A 21,688-nucleotide genomic window follows, 5' to 3' on the forward strand; every position below is an offset into this window, starting at 1 on the left:
TTTTTTAGTTAATAGGCGTCACAATTTAAATGCCCAACAAAACAAAACTGCAAAAAAAAATTAGAAAAGGCTTTTGGTGTAGTCATCTAAGTAAACTTAAAATAAATAAGTTCAACGTATAAAGTTCTGGAAGTTTACTTTTAAGCCGCTTTTGACTATAACAAATTATTTATTTAATAACAGCAATTTAATAATTGTTTTGCTAAGCAAGATGCACATAACAGGTTTTACCCTTTTAGTGCTTATCCTTTAACTTGTTGTAAATCCTAACGGTTGTTTTAACAGACTATAGAAGCTTGCGCAAAGCTCGGCCCTCCGCGGACATTTTGGCGCCCTGCTGCCATGGCCTCTAGGACTGGCAAACGTCTTACTGGAAACAGCAGGGGTCAGAGCTTTGCTGATAGAATGAATTCAATGAAACACAGTATTGCTGGGTCATTAATAGCGAAGACTATCTGCAAGGCCACCACTGAAGAAATGATCTCTCCGAAGAGAAAACATCTGAACAGTAAATCCGCAATTTTTAAAAATTCTTTTATTTAGTTCTGGTCAGCTGCACATACGAGCCTCGTCTTTCAATGCCAGAATTCTCAAACTACATAATTGGTCGCTCGCATAACAGCAGTTGGGTTGTATCTTTTAAAGCTCTTATTACGATTCACCATTTGATGAACGCTGGGAGCGAGGTATTTTCAGTCATATTTCGGTCAATGGGGTGATTCTTTTCCTGAGTATCTATTTATATGTGTTTGTTCCTCCCTTATTTCTAGCGCTTTTCCCAATATTTGGCGTCAAATAATTGCCAGCTTTCATCGCCTCGTTCTTTTGAGCGGAGCTCCTCGCAGGGTAACTTTACCAGGTCTTCTCTTCACACTGCTTTCTTATTGCCTGAATTTCAATTCGATATGTTAATCCTCTCATTTATTAGCTGCCACAATGTTCTTGTTTATTCGTCACTACGCCCGTTATCTCGATGCACGTTCAGCTAGTTACCGTGAGGTTGCCTTCGATTTCTGCAAAATTAGGCGAAAGTAAGTGCATGATTCAGTTCCTAATGTTCCAGTCTTTTTCTCCATATTATTTTTAAATATTTCGTGACTGCCTGAACTGACTTGAGAACTCTCCAGACTTCTGCATCTGATTAAATTGGCTTGAAAATGTTAAATCCTCAAGCAAAGGTTCGCCGAGGTGCTTTCACATTTACACATTTTAACTGTTAGAATTAGATTTGAAATAGTTTAAGGGGCCGTTTGGCTTAAGATTGGGTTTAATCTAGCTTTATCTGGATTTTAACAATGGTTCTCAGTGGAATGCATTGAGCTTCGGCATTCACTGGAGTATTGCATGGTACCATGACATGCATTGGTGTATGGAACCTGGAGTTTACTCCATGAAAAGGAACTAGAAGTAGACATTGCTACCGGCTATCTCGTTGGAAAAATAAACTATGTCGGCGATTTCATTGAATTTGATTAGGTAACTAAGCCCGATTACTGCTGCCTTGCAATTGGTGAAGACGCACTTTTTCGCAGCCGCTATCTTGCAATGTTACTTGTACGTCCCAACGGTCGATTATTATTTTTCTCTTTGAATAGCAGTGTGGCATCCACACAGTCACTTACCATGACCGCATTCCAAAGTTCACCTGAATCGGGGCTAATTCATTAACATCTGCGCTTCGGAGTTGTGCGTAGTTTTTCCTTTTCCCCCTTCCCGCGCTCTTCTCACACATTGGTGATGGCCTAGCTGAACATAAGGTTTCAGGGGGCGGGGGCGGCCAGGTTGGTGCTATTTCGATCAACAAACTGCTTGAATACATTTTCAGTGGTCCAAAATAGCCTGAAGTAAAATAGGATTCTGTTTACATAGCAAAGGAGTCAATTAACCACCTTTTAATTAGTGTAGACTGGCTCTAGTGCCATGCCTTAATTTTCAATCGCACGGTAGTGGTTAGACATATCAGAGTTTCCTATTAATCATGCTAGAAGTGAACGACTCACTTAAAGATTCCTCCAGTGGTATGTTCTCGTGGATTGTTTGCCACAGTATTTTTGTCTGTGCGACAAAGGTCAAATTAGGTCAGGAGTGACAGGGTATTATTGTCTGCAACCGGCGAGACCTTATGTTACAGTGAATTTACACTTATAAGAGAAGGATCAATCAGTAAAGTGATTTTCCCATCACAGCATAAGCGCATGCATTGTACTGAGAAGTGCAAGTTAAAGGTCTACACACGGTTATTGCGTCCCTATATACTCTTAATACATTTGCCGTTACGTTCATATTGTCGTTTAAACGCATGGCTTGCGCGTTCATTTTCAGCTTACCTTAATTTGTTCCGCGTCTTCCGAAAGCAGGTGGTGCGTGTATGTTGACAGATATGTGCCAGTTGATAGTGCGATGCACTGCTTATGCTACGCATATTGCAGTAGTTGCACTGCCATCTCATTGTTGAAAAGACCCCTTCTGATCCTTTGCAAATATTTCAGCACTCCAATGGCGGCTAAACAAGACTCCACCCATCACTGTACAGAGCCATTCGGCGTGATTTTCATGCTTGGGGGACCCGGTTCCGGAAAAGGCACCATCTGCCCGCCGATAGCTTTGGTAGCATTTATAGAGCCTTTCTGGCCTAAATCTTTTAAAATTAATGTTTTTTGTATCATTCTAATGACTTTGTGCTTACTTTCTTGATATTGTAATCGATAAATGTTTTACTTGAATTTCAGCATTTCGACATGATTCACTTATCTGCCGGCGAACTTTTGCGGAAGGAAATGAATTCGCCGAATTCAAAGGTCGCGGCTGAAATCGAGTCGTACATGAAGGCGGGCACAATAGTTCCTGTTGCCATCACCTGTTCTCTCCTTCATAAAGTCAGTTTTAATGCCTTATGGGTCTGTTTTGGCGTTGTTCTGGTTAAAGCAATCCTTTACATGGCCGCGTTTAGTGTAATTTCTGGCTGCGTGCCAATTTTGTTATAACAGAGGTTCTTTTCCTGCTTACTAGGGTTTTCACCTGTAGTTGTAAACATTTCCCGTCCTATTTCGTTCTCCTCGAGTTTACCCATGATTGGGCGTCTTTGCAATATAATACACTGAAACCCTGACAAATTAGCAGAGGTAATTTCTCGGATAGTTGTGTCACGCAAATTATCTGTTGAGATGTCTGCAAAACTAGAAAACGATCCTACGGTAGGTTTCTGGAGGTTTCTGTCCCCTTGGCGAATTTCCAAGCCTTCCAAAGTGTTAAGCCCCCGCCCCTTTCCTCCTTACCGGCTAACGTCAGTTTTAGATTCGCTCTAATACCGCCAACATTCACCATAAGACCAAAGTGAATAAGTATTATAAATACACCAAACCTTAACCACACCCCACCAAGTAGGCATTCCAAACGCGCATGCCACAGCCTCTTGCTTACTTATATCCTCCGAAAAGGGACATCCGTGTCAGTCTTGTTTATTGGCTGTTCTAGTTAGGAGTTGGACAGGAGTTAAGGCCACATATTACGCTTCTAGAGAAGATTATTGGGCCCATCCATCTGAGCTTTCTTGACGTAAATCTTAGGTTAGGAAAACTGAACTCTACCTCATATTTACCCAATTGTGCCCATTAATGGTCTCATTTGGGACTAATCCTGATTACAACATATCCTATGCAAAGTAGTAAAACAATTCTCGAAGTAGACATGGAGAACGCAGTTAAGGGGGCTGTCTCTTCACTTATCGGGTCAAATGACAGTTTACCTTGTAATTTAATAACCAAAACTACAGGAAAGGATTGCTGAGTCTGTCTTTTTTAAAAACTCTTTGGCGCTTGAGCCCCCTTTCACTTATTTGTAGATACGCCAAATGAGTCGTGTCTCATTTTGCTTTGGTTAAGAAGGATATTAATTGAAACACACTGTATTTATTGCACTAAACTCACTCTTCATTTGCGCCGCTTTTGTACTGAAGGGAAACTTTCAGTGTTTAAGATGGACGAAGTCGATGTATTTCATTGTTTATGTGTTCAGGCTATGTTAGAAGGCTACAGCAGCCAGAAGTGTGTCAACTACCTAGTGGACGGTTTCCCTCGCAATGAAGACAATAAATCGGGATGGGAGGCCTCCATGAGTGATAAGACTAAAGTCCTTCAAGTCGTTGTCCTCGATTGTCCAGATAACGTGAGTTCACTGTATTATCAAAATATGCTTGGATTGCTTTCTTAAACAACTAGTTTTGCCATTACTCTTTTAAACTGGCAATCCAGTTGTTGTAGGCGAGACCATGATATGATTCATCAAGTTTCTCCCTTTTGTCAAATAGGGATTAGGTCACATGTTTTGACTTACTCGATCCACCTCAGCTCTTCACAATTTGATGCTTTAGGTCGTGAAAAACTATGCCGTTAAATTCTTTAACACCTACGTAATCCTGCCAGCTACACTTCAAAGGTAAAAACAAAGCATTATTATTGCTATAACTGCTTTCCGTGAGTTCCACACAAAGTCCCCTAATATGAAGTGATGAAATAATTGATTCGGGGCTTTAACCTTCCGTCAAATGTAGGGGTAATGATTTACCCAAGAGATTACTGTCAGTTCGGAAGATTCTTGCATTTATGACGGCGTTGCAACGTGGCTACGTTGTTGTATGTTTCCAGCGCCTCGACGTGTTTGCATAAATCATCATAGAAGCTAATTTTTTCCGGGGAGCGTCATTGAACGCAGCGTATCCTCCAGTGCTTAGAAAAGTGTTACAACTGTTTGTTCGAAGAACTTTATTTTTTATACATAGCTTATGTCTTCTCCTATCTTATCAAAATGCATCATTTCTACCTTAAAATACTAAACATTCTCACCGATTTAGAGGCTACTTTTGTGTGATTTTCTATTTTGCTATGCTTAAGTCGATTTTTTAGCTTTTACCTCCGGCGCCATTGTATGGGGCTTTTTACCATTTCGTCTGACGCAATGTGAATTGGAGTTTCACATTGACGTGGGTAGCTTCTGTTTCAATAGCACCCCTAATCACATCTATATGCCCACTTGTGAGGTGTAAATATTGTTCTTTTGGGTGTTAACATGCTTTTCTCTGTTCTCTAAGCAAACTGAACGTGGGGTAAAGGTCAAGGAAAGTCGTTAAAGAGGGCATAAGTGAAGATGGCACCAGTCGAATGGCGTTGAGATTTGTGGCAGTGTGTAGACTATGGTAAACTTTATGCCTTAGTAAGTAACCACTTCCCGCTTCGACAGGGAAATGAGTTGTTAGAAGGTGTTCGAAGTCTCTTTGTTTAGAGAAGGAGTTTGTCGGCGTTACAGAGACAGCAACACTGCAGATAAATTCCAGTGGTTAACGGGAACGGTATTAAACGGTAGACATCTGGAGGAATATTACTTCCGTCAGAAGTATAATATTATTATTGGATTGTCTACTGATTATCAGAGACTTGATGTTCTATCGAAAGGAGAATTCCTTTCCGCAACAACATTTGAGTGATTCGCTGGACCATTCAAGCGTGTTCAGTAATTCTACTCCCTTTGTTTCAAGTATCGCTACTTGTAAGTGAAAGTAGGCAAGAAAAGGCTAACTTTTATTCTTCTAGACAATGTCGTTTGGAGCGTGCGACATGATAGCTTCCTTCCAACGATTAACACTGTCTCATTCATCTAAACAAAATTGGAGTCTTTGATAAAACCATCGAAAAGTAAAGCACAAATTGCAACTGGTTTTGGATTCCATTATTGCCTCTAAAGAAATTCAAGTTGTTTTATCTATTACGAAGCTTGCTAGACCTCTACAGCGTTTCGTAAGGGGTACTGGCAAAGACCGCTAGCCTACCTCAGTAGGGAAGCGCGAAGAAGGAATATGGTGATAGAACCAACACTCTGCCGTCCGTGCTAAGGCGAGGTGCCAGCAGTACCACCTGTCCTTCTGTTTTTGGACAATTTTAGTAAGAATGTTTAGGCTTCCCTCATACTGTCGAGGTTCATAACACTACAATGTTAAAGCGCGATTCTTGGAAAGTATTGTGGATGAGTTGTGGGCTGGTCGAGCCTTCATCTAGCAGTGCAGCTGGTGGTTACTGGGATCTCAGTTGAGATAGCAAGGTCGGTAAATATGTCTTTCAAGAGCAACTAGCTAGTTGAATTGTTTCCATTTGATTTTAATTTACATGAGCGACTCCTTGCAGATGCTTGCTTAAAGAAATATTCAAACTTTGGAAGCAGCTCTTGACAACTATTTTTGTCGCGTAAATCAGTGAAGCATCGTTAACTGCAAGCATCGACGACTAAAATTTGTTTTTTTTTTTTTCATAAATATTTGCTTCACGCCTTTGTACGTTTTTTTTGCCACTCTGCCGAAATAGATACCGATTTGTTTTGACCTATCAGCAATTTGTTATTTGTACCACCTGGGTATTTGGGTGTGACTCGTTGCGATTGCTTGTAATCTGTAGGGCATGGCACATGTACATATTGGTTTGGCAATACAATATCTCTACGGAGTATCAAATCACCAAGTACCGATTGAATCGGGTGTAATTTCAGCCTGCCTGCCCTCCGATTCGCGTTTAATCCGGTTCGAGTGGGGCAAAACCTCCTTGTGGCATCTAAACAATGTACCGTCCAAAAGTTATTGAAACAGCTGATGTGATTCTGTTGATGGGGCCGCTTAAGGGGTGGCTACATCATGTCAGGTAGAGAAGGGAGTGGAGGACCTTCCCTTCTTGATAATAAGGGAAAAATACATGAAATCGTACAGGATAAATGTATCAGGAACTTCTTTTAGTGATAATGAAACTACTCAAAAAAAGTCGCCGTGAAAGCTGAGTGATAAGCTTCAAAGAGTATCAGTTTGTTCCTTTCTTCCCTCAAATACATTCAAAAAGCAGCCTTCTGCTTGTTAACTGTCTAATTTGTGATGGGAAGTGGTTCTTGTGCTTTTGTTTTCCAAAATTTGTCTTGATCCTACTCCAGCAATCACGGACAATGGAAAGTGAGGCGATAGGGTAGGGTTGTCACTTTGCTCAGTGAATATCAAGTACAGATACAAGAACACTTAAGTCCTGAGGAGGTTGGGAAAACGTCTACTTTCTCTCCGTACTCTTTCCTCCTTTAAAAAGAGTCGGGGTGAGGGGAGAACCTTAATTCTCGATTATTTTTCCACATTTGGGTGCATGCTCCTCCCTTTTTAGGTTTGCATTGACCGATGTCTTCGGCGTGGCTCCGGTCGAATTGATGATAACGAAAAGACACTGAAAAATAGGTAAGCTGACGTGTTAAATATCCATAACCGTGTGTCTTCAGCCGAATTCCTAATGATGTGGATTGTTCTGGTTGTCAAGGGTAGTAACCTCTCCTCCATTGCTCTTCATCCCTCTGGATGCATAGCGGTATTGGTAAAAATCGTGTTTTACAGCCCTCACATTTTAACGTGTTCACTACCGTCACATCCGCCCTCGATCCACCCCAGCCATCTGCGGCGCAACCTAGCCACCGAAGCTGCAGAAGGTACGAGGGCATCGACCACGTCCATGGCAGTGACGGTCTTGCGTTTCGCGTGTTCATTGTGTGTGTGTGTGACAGCGCTGTGCAAGACCATGAACACGCCGCGGGTCTCCTTGTGGATGAGCTTAGCGATGTATTTCACGCCATTACGGCGTACCAGACATCGTATAGCAGTGTTCGTAATGCCTTGCATGTTGTCGTGCAACACTATCTTGATGCATAGCTGACAATGTCGTTTTGCTTTGGTATAACTACAGCTGTCAGTAAACTTATCAATAGCACATTACAGATTCGTGACGCCAGTTGCAAACACGTTCCAGGTTTAGTTTTGTCTGGTCGTCCCCAATGGCTGATTTCCACCCCCTTCTTTTTGCCTTGCAGACTCGTGCAATTCAAGACCGAGGGACTGCCAGTGATCGAGTACTACACGCAAAAGGGGCTAGTGACCCACATCGATGGTAGTAAATCGAAGGAGGAGGTCATTGACGAGGTCAAGGCTGCTCTCAATCCAATCGTGCATCGAAATCATTAGGCAACTGTGGAAGACAATGCAGAAAGCGCCACACATATTTTGAATTCCCGCTCCCAATCTTCTATCGTGTCTTTTGAGAATACCTCAATTATTTGACCCCTTTTAGTAGTGTTGGGTTTCTCTTTTTGTGGAGGGTCTTCTTCCGGGTTGTCTAGGTTCTCAGCGTGGCGACGTTGGGTCAAGTGCCGGCCGGTCATCGATGTTCGAGGGGGGTGGGAGGCTGGTGTCTTGGATGACGATTCGAGGAAGTATCCGGGTATGCGTTAGGGTGGGTCTCCTCTTGTTTGTCGTTATCTTTGCACTAGCCTGTAGTTGTTCCATTTCGGGTATCAAGGTGATCAAGTGCCAGCATCAGATGCGACATCGAGGTTAGGTGTTCTTGAGCACTAGGCCACTTAAGCCACCCGTGAGTCAAACCTCCCTTCCAAAAGCCTCTCAACTCTTCCATACATTGGTACTGTGAGTTCTTTAATCCTATTTTGAGTTTTTACTACTTAGTGAGAACTTAAGGCAATCCACACTTATTTATTTGAAGGCCGTAATTAAAAGGGGCTCATGACCAAAGCGTTCCTCCTAAAATAAAAAAAGCACAACTTAACCTAGACGTAAAGAATGGAACTAAAGTGTGCTTTGTAATTAATTCTCTTGGTCGCTCAGGAAACATATATGTTATATAACTTCTCAAAATTTAAAGACCAAAATAATAAACAGACCAACTAAAGCTGTCTTTAAAAATATTACATTAATAGCCATTTTTCTAATTTTAATTATATGCACTAAAAAAATATATCGGGCATAGCCTATTTTGTCTAAATCAATTGTTTAACTAGTTTAATTAAATGTATCCTCACATTTCATTGATTGGAAATCGGATCCTCGTCCAATGAGACGCTAGCATAGCTGCTCGCCTCGCAGGGTCACCAGTTCAAACATCAGCGAAGGATTTCACTAGATTTTTTTTCGCAAATGTAGGTCCCCACTTTTATTTCGCTCTTCCTACCATCGAAACGTTTGCTTAGCTGTAGGCCTAAGTCTTTATAACTCCAATCTGTTAATCAAGTATTTGCCCTCTTCAACTATCCTTTTCGCGCTTCTTTTATTTTTCAGCATTGGAGATGCGACTTGCTTTCATGCATATTTGTATTCTTATACTCTTTCTGGTCTATCGGTCTAATGCGGACTGTGTGATGTTCGGCATGTGCAACAGCGAACAATATTGCCTTGTTAACCAACCACCCGTGTCTGTTCCGGGTAGCACTCTGAAGAAGGTTTGCGGTATTGACAGCCCCGATCAATGCTGCGATCGAAAACAGTTGAGCGGTTTGGATGACAATTTGCTCATGCTTGGATTCCTTGTCGGAGAGTAAGTTGGGAAAAAAAAGTTTTTCACCTCGTAGAAGTCAACTTTGTTCCAAAGTTATTTTTAATTACTTTGTTGATTACCATTAAACATCCTTTTAGATTTATTTAAAAATAGCTAGTGTTTTGTGTCGCTTATTATATGTTGGACTTTCTGATTTAAGTTGAAGTCTGTGTAGTTTAATCGGCAAACCTCTAGTTATGGTCTGACTTTCTCTTCTTGCATTAATTCTTTCCGGAATTAGTTTTTTTTTAAACAATTTTGCGGGTTTTTTGGGTTTCCATAATGTATCGTAGATCACTGGAATTTGGCTTTGTATTTCTTTTCAACTTCACTGGGTCCACTTACGCTTATCTACATCGAAGTAGTGTTCTTTGATACCAATCGTTCGAAGATTAGCTTATCATCCGATGTGAAACCTTGAAGGATTTCCCATTGTTTCATGACTCGTTGGTATTGTTAAATTTATCGTCTTTATCTATCTGCACGAGTAAACATTATTATGTTAGGATTATGACACGACATCCTCTTCTTTGCCAGATAGCCAAATTAAGCTAAACGATGTCCCTCGCTGCAAGTCTTTTTCAGCTTAATTAAAATTGTGCTCTAGCCTTTCTCGTCGGTCAGTTGGTGATAACCTAATAATTCACCTAAATTATAGCTTTCATTGTAGTCCCCACCCATCTTTATGAATGTCTACCTGACTCATTCCATATTAAATCAGATCATTGAATTGAATCTTTTGTGCTAGTAGTAGCATAGGAATCTTGCTTTTGCCACTCAGTTATGAACGGTCTACTAGTTTAGCCTAACATTACCTGCGTCATAAATGTGATATCTATTCTTTATTAGTGTCTAACACTCATTTTAGTCAAACCATATCAAAAAAGTCGTGTATAGAACAGTGGAATAGGTGTGGAAGATATTCTTGGTTTTGAGAAGGCGTAACTTCAAATAAAACATGTTTTATGGACGGTCATTTTTCCTCTAAAGCCCTGATATTAAACAAGTAAGCTGCCTTTTTCACTTTTACCTGGTTGGATTAACCCTACCTGCGTTACTCAAAGCTATCGTAGCTAATCTCCGCCACCTTTTATTCGACACTTTCAACCAGCGCAGATGACATGACCTGCTACAATGGATTGCGGAAGATCTTCTGTGACATGACCTGTAGCCCCCACCAGTCGGAGCTTGTTAAGGTCACTGGTCATAGTGCCGCCGACGGAGCGGTCACATCAGTCGATTTTCCTCTCTCACGCGGTAAAGCTCAGGTCATCTTCGATGCCTGTGCGGTGAGTTCTCTCGCTTGTGTGTGCGTTCTCGCATTCTGCATCAAATTCTATTCGTATGTGGAATTGGCCAAATATGCCTTACTTAAATACACAATGCAAAGTAGCTCCTCATGTTTGGGCCCTCATTTCATTCCTTCTTCGCCTTTTTTTATCATTCCAATGCCCCACCCCCTCTCAGTAGTTTGTTTAAGTTATTTTAGGATTCTTGAAGCTTGGAGAGTTGTGGGATTTCCAGATTTTACTAATCACTAGGTTCTAGTCACGACCCGTTTCTCGGTATTGGGATATCAATTAAAAGATGACATGTTCCTCACAGTGGATATGGACTTTGGCGTTCCCCATCGTATTCCCACCATTATAGCTCCCAGATTACTTTTGAAGCTGTTGTACGACATTTTTTTTTGGAGGCTGATTTATTACAAGCCTGTGCAACAGAACTGGAATGCTAATTGAATGAGCAGAACTTTGAGCAATTGCCTTGGAGACTGAACCGCAGTATACATGCTTAAAAAACCTGCTATAAGTTTATTATTTTTCGTCCGAGAAGTGCAGTTGAGCTGAAGTCGCTATTGATGTGTTTTCAAAGGCAGTCTTTTTCAATGCAAATCTCGTTCCAGGAACTGGTCTAGCTTGTGATATCCCACAAATTTTTACATCTCTGATAGATACCTCGTTGCTGCCCTATTTAGACTAAACCTCGCTAAACTTTAAGGGTGCTCGATCGCATTCTTTGCAAAGGTAAGGTATGGGTTCATCCCACCGCACGATGATGAATTGGCTCAAAAGTGCTGGGTTACCGGAAGTCTGGCTGATGCGGTCCGAATCAGTATCGCCTAAACGAACATCTCTCTTGAAACTATAAACAAGTTAATCAAAAATTTCACTTTCCTTATGACCTTTTAGGCCATTGAAGGCGGATTTACGGGCAGACCAATCGAAACGATTTGCCAAACCGATAACAGTGACTGCGACATGGAAACCTTTTTCCGCATACTTGGACTTCCTAAGTCGAGTGGGGGTGATTCACCCTACAACATCAACTTCGTCTTCACCGATGACTTTGCTGACGGCAATTCCACAACACTGACGCCGAATCTTCTGCCTGTGAATGAGGTCGGGGAACCTGCTATTAGTGGTTAGTAGTCTTTCCTTTTCCGATCATCTTTTGAGCGTTCGTCACGCAGTATCCAAACTATAAGTAGCATAAGCTTAAATCAATCTGCCCTGCACTCGTCCACGAGTGGCCTTATAATCCGTGTAGAGAGCGGCCGAGAGACTGAAAAGATCTCCGCTTCATTATCGGAGAGTTAAAAAGCATAAAATGATATTGTAATTCAATCGCGATTTGATTAATGTTAAGATTAAACAACACAACAAAGTAGTGGAGCTGCTTCGCTTTTTTCGCTACAAATAGCATTCTTTAAACTCATTTACAAATCATTAATAAAACCATTCAATCTATGCATTAATTCCAGATTTGTACCTACTTTAATTGTGAAAGCAGAATAGGGAGTGGAATTGGTACTTTTGCCTATTGGTCACTTATCTCATTGAGAACTCTGGTTAAATGCAGCGTTGTAGAAGACCTAAAGTATCCGCATAGTTGAATATGCAAATGAAACAGGTATCATTCTACTCCATAGTCTCCTCCTACTCTTCATTCGGGTACCTTCTTCGGAATTCCTTGTGACCACTCTTCTGGTTCGGTTATCACAGGTCATTTGTTGGTGTATAGTCAATGGCAAGACAGGAAAGAAAAGTATAACTTCATTAGTAGTTGATGGGTTCCCTAAATGCCACAGGCCCCGTGTGGCAACCTGTTTTGGACATGGATTCATTTATAAGGTCAATCTGATGATTGGATGATATTTCTACAGTGGACATGTTTCGTAATTCAGTCGCTTTTGTCAGAATTCTCCTCAAATTCATCCATCAGCAGGTATGGCCTTTTGACGTACCATTCATCTACGAAAAAGCGGGATTGTCGGGCAGTTTTGAATGTAGGTTCGGCTTCTTCACCAAGCCTATGTACTGAAAAACCAGAACACCCATACCATGAACATAGCTGCATCTTAGTTGCGTGATAGTCGACTCGTCGGAAACGCCTGGGGTCCACGCATCTTTTTTTCTCCGCAGATGGTTTGACCACAGAGGACGAGGTTGGTGGAGGGGCGGCAGGAATGGTAGGCAAATCAGAGGAGACGCTGGAGGACATGGCCCTTCCCCAACGCCTGTTCAAACGTCCAATGTGGCTGGCGATGCTATTGACCTTTTTGGGTTTAACCCTTCTCTTTCTCCTGGGGTTAGTCATTCGATGGTGTGTGAATCGTCATTCAGAGGACAACACTGTGGCTGGCTCCTATTCACCCCCCATTAGCTGCTACTCCAAGGTTGGGGCTACCATCCAATTTGGATCTACATGGGTGAGTGCTCAACATACTAAACTATTCCTGTTATTGGAAAGGGTCTTACATAGCATCTTAATGAAAACTAGCGTAGACTTGCCGGATGGCTGCCGTTTCTTTTCGCCGTTGTTCTTACCGTTTTCGACTGTTATTTGTCTGTATTATTTATGAAAACGGTGATTAGGCAACTTGAAAATGCCCTAGAGATAGAAATGAGTGGAAGAGCACAAATGCCTGGACAAATTTTCATTGTAACCGAAGGGTTTTTGAGGTTCCCATTCTAGTGGTGGGGCGACTTAGTAGATTAACCGTGTTGAGGAAATCGAGAGTTTGTAGAAAAGTTTGCTTTCCACTCTGGAAAAATTTATTTCCTCTGCTTTTAGTTATTCGCTCGCCAAGGAGCTCTAGTGGCTCGATTTCCACGAGTGACCCTCCTCCTAACCACCATTTTACTGGCAGTCGCGTGTTGCGGTTTCCTGCGTTTCCGAGTGACCACAGACCCGGTCGAGCTCTGGAGCGATCCCAATTCTCGAGCTCGTCTTGAGAAGGCCTACTTCGATGGACACTTTGGGTAAGCGCCTACTGCAAAATTCTGTTAATTGTCCTGTGTAACTTTGATATTGCAGCGGCAATTATCCGAGTGAGTAAGGAGTGCAATTGCTTCAGCAGATAGGGGCTTAACGGCACTATTCGCATAGCGCATATATGTTCTTCCTGGCCTATATAAGGCGAAATGGGTGGAGGAATAAATAGGCGGTGGGTTGGATAAGCGAATGGGTGGTTCGTGAAAGACTGCATGGAGGGATGTGGGAGGTACGGTTAGGTTAATAATCAGTAAAACTTAATTGCACGGGCTCCAACGAAGACCCTTATCAATTTGACCCACGTGAGCTAATTTCATGCGTTCAATGTGTTCAACTTTGGCCATTATGTCTTATCTGTGTCAGAAGTAAGTTACATGGCTGCCTCTTTCCCAATCTCTCGCCCGGACTGTTGTTGCCATCACATTTGTGCGAACTTGTCACAAACAGATTAGCATTCCGGACCTTTTCCCCAAATTGGATAGACGAGTGGATGGGTGGATGTGGCTTGATGGTCGGATTCAAGTACGCAAATTGGTAACTGCCACAATTTTTAAGAGTCGATGAACAATATTTGATTTGATCTCCTTGGACATTATCATACGTGCCATGTTTTTATGCCACAAAATTTCGGGTATTTACGGGTAATCTATGATCTTTGATATCACCATAGCCACAATATTCACGGTCGCGTACTCATTTTTTGCAAAAGGTTAATGGTTAACTATCCATTTTATAAAAATGTTTGCATTATCGGTGGACAGATGGACAGATTGTCCAGATGGCTGCATGGATTATGGGTGAGTGGAGGACTGGGCAGAATGGTAGTTGAATAGACGGAAAGATGGGTGCGTGCATAGATGGACAAATGATTAAATGGATGGATGGCCGGGTTCTCGATTGGGTGACTAGTGGGGCTGTTGATCCTATTTGAGCTTTGGAGCGATCTCAATTTTCGGGCTCCGATTGGACTTAAACACCACGTGACCTCCTCGACCAGCTCTCTACCACCCACCCACCTTCCCCCTTATTAGGCTGACATCATGCAACTCTAAGTGGCAATTGTGCGAACCCTGGATAAATGCTTTCGCCCAGGCAATTAGCATTCCACCCTAACTTTACGGAAATCTTGATGGATAGACGGATGGATGGAGGAGTGGATAAGTTGGTGAATGAGTAGACACGTTGAGGAGTGGGTGGAAAGATGAATAGATACGTGACATTGTCCGAATTCCCTTTTGAGCTTTACAGCAACTGCTTAAATCAGGATTGGCAAGAATTTGTGTTGCAAGACGGTTTGGAGGTAAATCACTGGCCTAATATGCATTTGAATCAACGTCATCACACTTTTTCAATGGACTCTGCACCCTCAGGAGTAATCACATTTACATGCCAACGATGGGTGTATTGTTGTGGCCAAATTTAGTGTCTCCGGTTGTGCCACACTGTTCCCATTTGTTAGCTGCGAGGGGTGTGCAAGGCAAACCGCGACTCGTCCTTATGCAAGATTCATGGATTGGGGAGTGGAATGCATTTATCTTCCCCTAAAGACCTGGTCATACAGGAAAGTAGCTTTGTTACAGCAAGAATTTTTATAATCCATCGTGTCCTAACCTCTTGCAATTGCAAATCCTAACTAATATTTTTTGACTGGTGTCGTGGAAAGAGTTATCATTTGTGCGATTTTACTCCACATTATGCTTCGATTATCCAGAATCAGGCGTTTGGGGATGAATGCTGCACCAAAAGCTGAGATCCATCACAGTTATATTCATCAACGACGTACGGTCGGCAGTCCTTAAAATGTCACATTGTTTCCTGGCTCTGCAATGGGGCGTGCTGGGAGGCCCTTATAGATACGAGTAGGTATCTGTGTCATCCCTATGAAACCTTTGGTTGTTGTATTATGTACCTCGGACGCATTTACCACCACTGCTGGATTGGCCCACGCGCCGGCTACTAGTTGGCAAGACAATACACTTGGTACCGGTGTGTGCAAAGTAGTCGCAGGTACATCTCCCCTTATGTGTGCAATATTGTTGGCGTTTTTGACTTAACCAACCTTTGCAGCATTACCGATTTACAGGTGATTTGAGAGGCCTTTTACTTCCCCCTTTCTTGAAATTAAATCTACGTGGTAATATCTGCCCTTTTGGTCTAATTTAGCGTTCGTCTTAGAGTGCATCCGGCGGCGATTCAAGCACGTCCTCACACGAAAACTAGTTCCTTTAAGTGCTACCCAGGCCAAAAATTTGCAAATAGTGTTGAATTTTTGTTGCCCTTTTCGATGTCAATATCATTTGTACGGTTACTGTACCCCATACCTTGTCGTTGTTTATCCATTCACCAGATTTCGGTGAAACAGGCAAACTTAACCGTGCAGGAGACCCAGGTTGCAATGCTTTGACTGAATATAGTACGTAACCATTATTACTGTCGTTTGTCATTTCAGGCCGTTCTACAGGACGGAGCAGATTATCATGCGTCCCGTGAATGCAACACCCTACGTGCGAAATGATCGCACCTTTGGAACCGTCTTTGATAAGGACTTTCTGAAATCGGTATGTTGGTATTGAGCTGTCTTTTCATCTCAATCAATCGCGTTTGTAGGTGCTTGATCTTCAAACCAAAGTTACCCGAGTGCGAGCCTTTAGTGAAGCGTTGGGGCGCGAGGTGGCGCTGAATGATATTTGCCATAAACCGCTGGAACCCGCTTCGCAGGAGTGTGGTGTCTTTAGTCCATTGGAGTACTTCCAGAGCAATGCAACGTTGCTGGATGCTGTGGTACGTCTAACTTATTCTTTTTGTCTTGCTACTTTTATTCCGTCCACAGCTTGGGTTCCATATTTGATTGTTTCAGCTCCATTACAGCCTAATTGTCTGTCATACCCAGAAACGTTACATAGCTTTGGAGCATTAAGATTTCCATGTTACAGATGATGTGGTTGATGCCTTTGATGACGACCCATTCAATTGGCACTGAATGCCTCCCGTATATGCACACTGTATTGAAGTTACCAGCATTTAACCGACCCCAATCACACTAATTCGCTCTGGCTGACAACACGTAGGCGGCAAACGCACATAAGTCATGCCACTACTTTGGAGGGGAAGAAAAGGACGAATTGACGGTATGACTGGAGAAAGGGAGAGTAGCAACTGGCTCTCTTTGTCTTGACATGGGCTCAATGAAGTGAAAATTAACTTCGTTTTCTTTTAACTAATACTGATTTTGCCGTTGCTGTGGTCTTTGCAGGTAGAGGGGAAAGACTACCTGGACCACCTCGTGTTCTGCACCAAACTCATAATCGCGGACAAGGGACCTCTGAGTGGGTGTCGTGGACGTGCCGGTGCTCCAATGTTTGGGAACGTTGTCTTCGGTGGCATTGAAGGTGAGGGGGTAGGACAGAAAGGGGATGTTGGGTAGTGGGTGGGGGCGAGAAAAGGAAGACTACAAGCTTTCAACTTTGAGAAATCGGCTCTTTCTTGCTGACTCACGATTGGCAGAATAGCGGACTTCCGCTTTCTATTTCAGGCACTCTCAGGGTCTAAGCAGCAGAACATGCACCTAACATTTTTCTCCGGTTTTAAAAATAATTTTAAAGTGCAGTAAAAAAATAACCAGGAATTCTGTTTACCACTGTAGAGAATGATAGGAAAAACACTATCAAAGCACATTTAATTACTCTGGTCCCCTATTATTTCCTGTTTTGAATAAGTGCTTAATGGTTTTTCAAAGCGCTTTGTTTTTTATAGCCTACAGCTTGGTGTAGGACGCATTTCCTGTTGTTGATGCTGATTAAGTAATGTCCGAGGGAGCAGCTCAACTCGTTTTATTCCACCGTAGGCGTGAAAGAAGCCTGAAACAAAAAAAAAACAAAATTGAAATTCATCATGTTTGTTTCCATGTCTTCCATCGCCAGAGAAGAGGTCGATGTGTATGCTCTCCAAACCGCGTCCAAATGAAGCGTCCTGACGGTTCACCCCACAAAATACACGTGCAGACGCATGCACACAATGTATCGAAGGCTGTGTTTGACTTCGCTGGGCTCCAAAGGTCAGTCCAGTCCGTGGCTTGCGGTCACATGTACTTGTAATTGGCGTGAGGAGCGGATTGTACACGCCGTTATTGTTATGCTGCGGATTCTATCATAGTTCCAATCACAAAGCTGGCGGCTTATCACCTTTCAACTTTTTTGTCCGCTTCAAGCTGCAAGAGAATTACTAATTCAAACGCTAGTTCCCTTTTTGGAACTAGCATTGACTGAATGGAGGAACCTTAGTGTCTCTGGACTGCTCGTTGAGAGCTGGTTGACCGGAGTTAAGCTAAATCTGATGGAGCGATTTTCGTATGTTCGTTCGGCCGTAGGTGGTTCAGCTAGTTCATTTGTCAGGATGAAAAAAAAATGAATTGTTTTTGTGTGGTTTTCTGATGTTGCAACGGCAGATTCTACCTTCAGGTATCAAACAGATATACGAAATTGGTCGAAGTGCCACCTTGCAAAGGTGACTACAAAAGTACCCCGACGCTTTCATCTAGTGGACTGGCTTTTTTTTTCAACTTTTACTGGTTCACCCTCGTGGAAAAAATTGAATTTGTTTCTTTTGCATGATGCGATTATACGGAGGAACAGACTAGCGTATAAGGGTTGTGGGGCGTACTGCAATAAAACGAAGGTCTTCAAGTTATCCGGCTTTATTAAGTGCCATGCACCTTTTTGAACGCAAATTACTTCGATTCTGCTTCTTATGAAAAATTGTCCTTTTTGACGTGAGTTGGTAGAAGCGTTCCTTTCGGCAGACCACAAGGGAGCCTTCAAAAGACGTGGCATTCATTTTGAAGGAATGCGATGGAGCCCCACCGTAATTATATTCCTGTGGGCTTCATTCCCGTCCGTGAACTGCATCCCCATCTTCAACATTTTTGGCAATTTTTTTGGTTTACTAGCATATGCACACATTACAGGCAGCGTTAGCTCTCACCTTTGCCGTTTGAGTTGCCGGCTTTTACCTCATTTGTACTATTCTTTGAGAAGGGTAGGTGTTTGTGGAAGCATCCGGAGCTTACTTGTGTTGGGTGTGCAACGATTATCAGAATTCGAAGCTAGCATCTTGTTGAACAAACCTCGGTATTTTATTAATCAAGTCAACGTCTTCTTGGCTAGTCGATCAAGCAGCGTTCCACGTTTCATTAACTCATCCATGCTTCTTCTTGAACGAGCCAGTGAACCCGGAAAGGGCCGCATAATTGGAAGGCTGACAAGCATTGAGTCGCATATTTCATTTTTCTCAAACCATGTACACAAATTCAGCTCTAACGTCCTATCCAATCATTTTCACTCCACACTGATAATTGTGCTGTGAAAAGTCTTTTGGTGTGGAGAATATTCACAGGAATAAATGCAAAGTTGCTGGTTCTTCTCGGTTCTGCTGTCAACTCGTTCTCTAGTCTTGAGGCTGCTCTTTTCCACAAAACGATTGCCAACTGTCATATTCATTGCAGACAACGACTACATGCAGTCGACAGCAGTGGTGATGACAATTTTGGTACGGAACTCCGTCGACCACGATTCGCCGACGGTGTTGATGGCCAAGGCCTGGGAAAGCGAGTTCATTCGTACGGTTCTCAATTGGCGTGCTGCCCATCCCGAGGTTGTAGTCAGTTTTGCTGCTGAGGTGAGTCCTTGTTGAATGTCCATTCTCTACCTGTGTTGTTTTTCCTCGCCATCAGCGCTTTTAATAGACTGCAAAAGGAGAGAACAGAGATGATTCGATGAATTTCCTTCATGATACCTCATATTGAAGGTATCCGATCACATTTATCCTTTCTTCGAAAGCAGAAATGAGGATGTAGATGTTGGTGCTCCGTCACGAGTAGATTTATTTCTAGTTGGGTCCCTTCTGAGTACCCCATCATGTCAGTGAATGTAAAACTTGCAAGAGGAGCCGTGAGGCTAGCAGTATAGGTTAAAAGGACAAAGTCGTTGAATCCGATTTGCAACGAAAAAGACAGCCAGTTGGTAGTAAGCCTGCCACTTCGATCAGATTGGTGGGTCTGTCGATATCCCGTGGGTATTTCGGCAAATTTGTCGTTTCAGTCTACGTTTTTTATCCTCTTAATGCTGGCCAACATTCGCCCCAATGCAGGACGCACCTGTCCCATAAATCGGAGTAGTCGAAGCAGCGAAGGACTGGACTTCAAAGCCATAGAGGGAAAGGTTGTTCGGTGATCGCTCTGCCGAAGTGCCATCGCGTTCTACATGATTTGCAGCATCGTTTACTCCCATAAGTGTAAATATTTAGCTTCCACCCAACTGACTACCACCTCTGCTAGTGGAAACCTAAATGTTGGTGCATACAAAGGGGTCACATAAGAGGTCACCATGTGGTATCGTTTGCGGTCAGGGTAAATGACTTCATTTGAATTGAATAGCACGCTGTCAGAATGAAATTTCCAAGGGAGTTACGGGCAGTGTGATCTATTCGCCACCCGAGGAGCAAACTCTAAGACGGTTTCCATGATTGGCGGTTGCTTGCACTGTCCACCCAGGACCGTTTCCAGTTATTACGATGTCCATAGCAATTCGACTGCTTAACGCCACAGTGGTCATTTCATGGGCCAGGATTTGCTTCTTTCCTTACCTCACACTTGCTTTATGAGCCGAAAGCCTTTACAAACGCTGACGTGTTGAGTTGTTGAGTTTCAATAGTCGGAGAATAAGTGCTCTTCATTCGTTACTCGAAGGTGTCTTCGAATCGAAGGTGAATCACACCACTACTCAAGTTGAATAACCACCTCTGGCCTTGTGTAATAGGCAGGCATCGTCCCAGTTGGAGGGCCAACACGACTTCCACCCATGTGTTTGTGTGTGTGCGTGGGTATGAGCGTGTGTGTGTGTGTGTGTCTTGGAGATTTCTTCGTGTCAACTCGTGTAAATACACACCACTGTAGACAGGCATGCATAATAGGTCGCTGACTTGGTCGCTTGTGGGTGAGTGAGTGAGTGGGTGGGTGTGTGGGTAGGTGGGTTCTATCGCCTGTTTAGCACATTTTGGCAAATAGTTGGTGCCTTTACCGCTTGCCGTTTTGTGTGTGTATGTGTGTGCGTGTGTGTGTGTGTGTCCAGAGGCCACGTTTCCTTCCGGTCTCATCTTGCAACTTCTAGTGTGCGTCTTCCTTCCCATCAAGCCGAAAATATCCCAACCAACTGGAGATGGGAAGGGCGTGCCTAACCCGTAGACTAAACGAATAATTAGAGCGTCGTATTTCAGAGATCGTTGATAAGGCAGTAGTCTGATGCAAATTGAATTCACCGATTCAAGGCGAGTTGCGATGGCTTGATGATTCCACATCACTGCAAGCCTGAATGCTGAGAGTGGCATCTCGCGCATTTCGATGAGACCTACTCCTTCTTCGAATTTTATATTTCCTCCTAATCTAAGGTTTCTTATATGACAATGCTTAAGTATGTTAGGAAACAGACCCTATAAATTCCCCGTGGACTTTGTTTTAGCGGTAAAATTAAGCCCCCACAATTCCTTGACCATTCTTAACCCTGAAGTTCCCGCCATTGAATCCCTTCTCACATTATCGCTCCACATATGTGCTGATTCGATGAATACTGGTTGTGACAGTTCTGCCCATAAATTGCAGAATTGTGGCAAAGCTAGGTGGGTGGATGGATGGATGATGTGCTTGTGGGTTGGCGCCCTTTCGCTCTTCGCCTTCTCTTCGTAAGGCCAGCTCAAGTTAAACAGGGGATGTTGAGTGCACGAAAGAATACTTTTCGGTGTTGAACATGTATGCACTCATTTCAGGATGGAGAGTTGGCAGTACGGCTGTGGAGTAATACAGAAGGGCATGGGTTACTTTGTCGTCGAGGCTGAAATGCCAACCTCGAGTGAAACAGGTAGTGGTTACTTTGCCTCCAAAGTGAAACAGTATGACTCGTAAAATCGTGATCATATCGACTCCCTCCCTCGGTTTAGTACAGCACTCAACCTTTGTGTTCTCGAACGAAGGTAGT

The sequence above is a fragment of the Echinococcus granulosus genome (assembly GCF_000524195.1).
Source record: "Echinococcus granulosus chromosome Unknown EG_S00153, whole genome shotgun sequence".
Lineage (NCBI taxonomy): Eukaryota > Metazoa > Platyhelminthes > Cestoda > Cyclophyllidea > Taeniidae > Echinococcus > Echinococcus granulosus.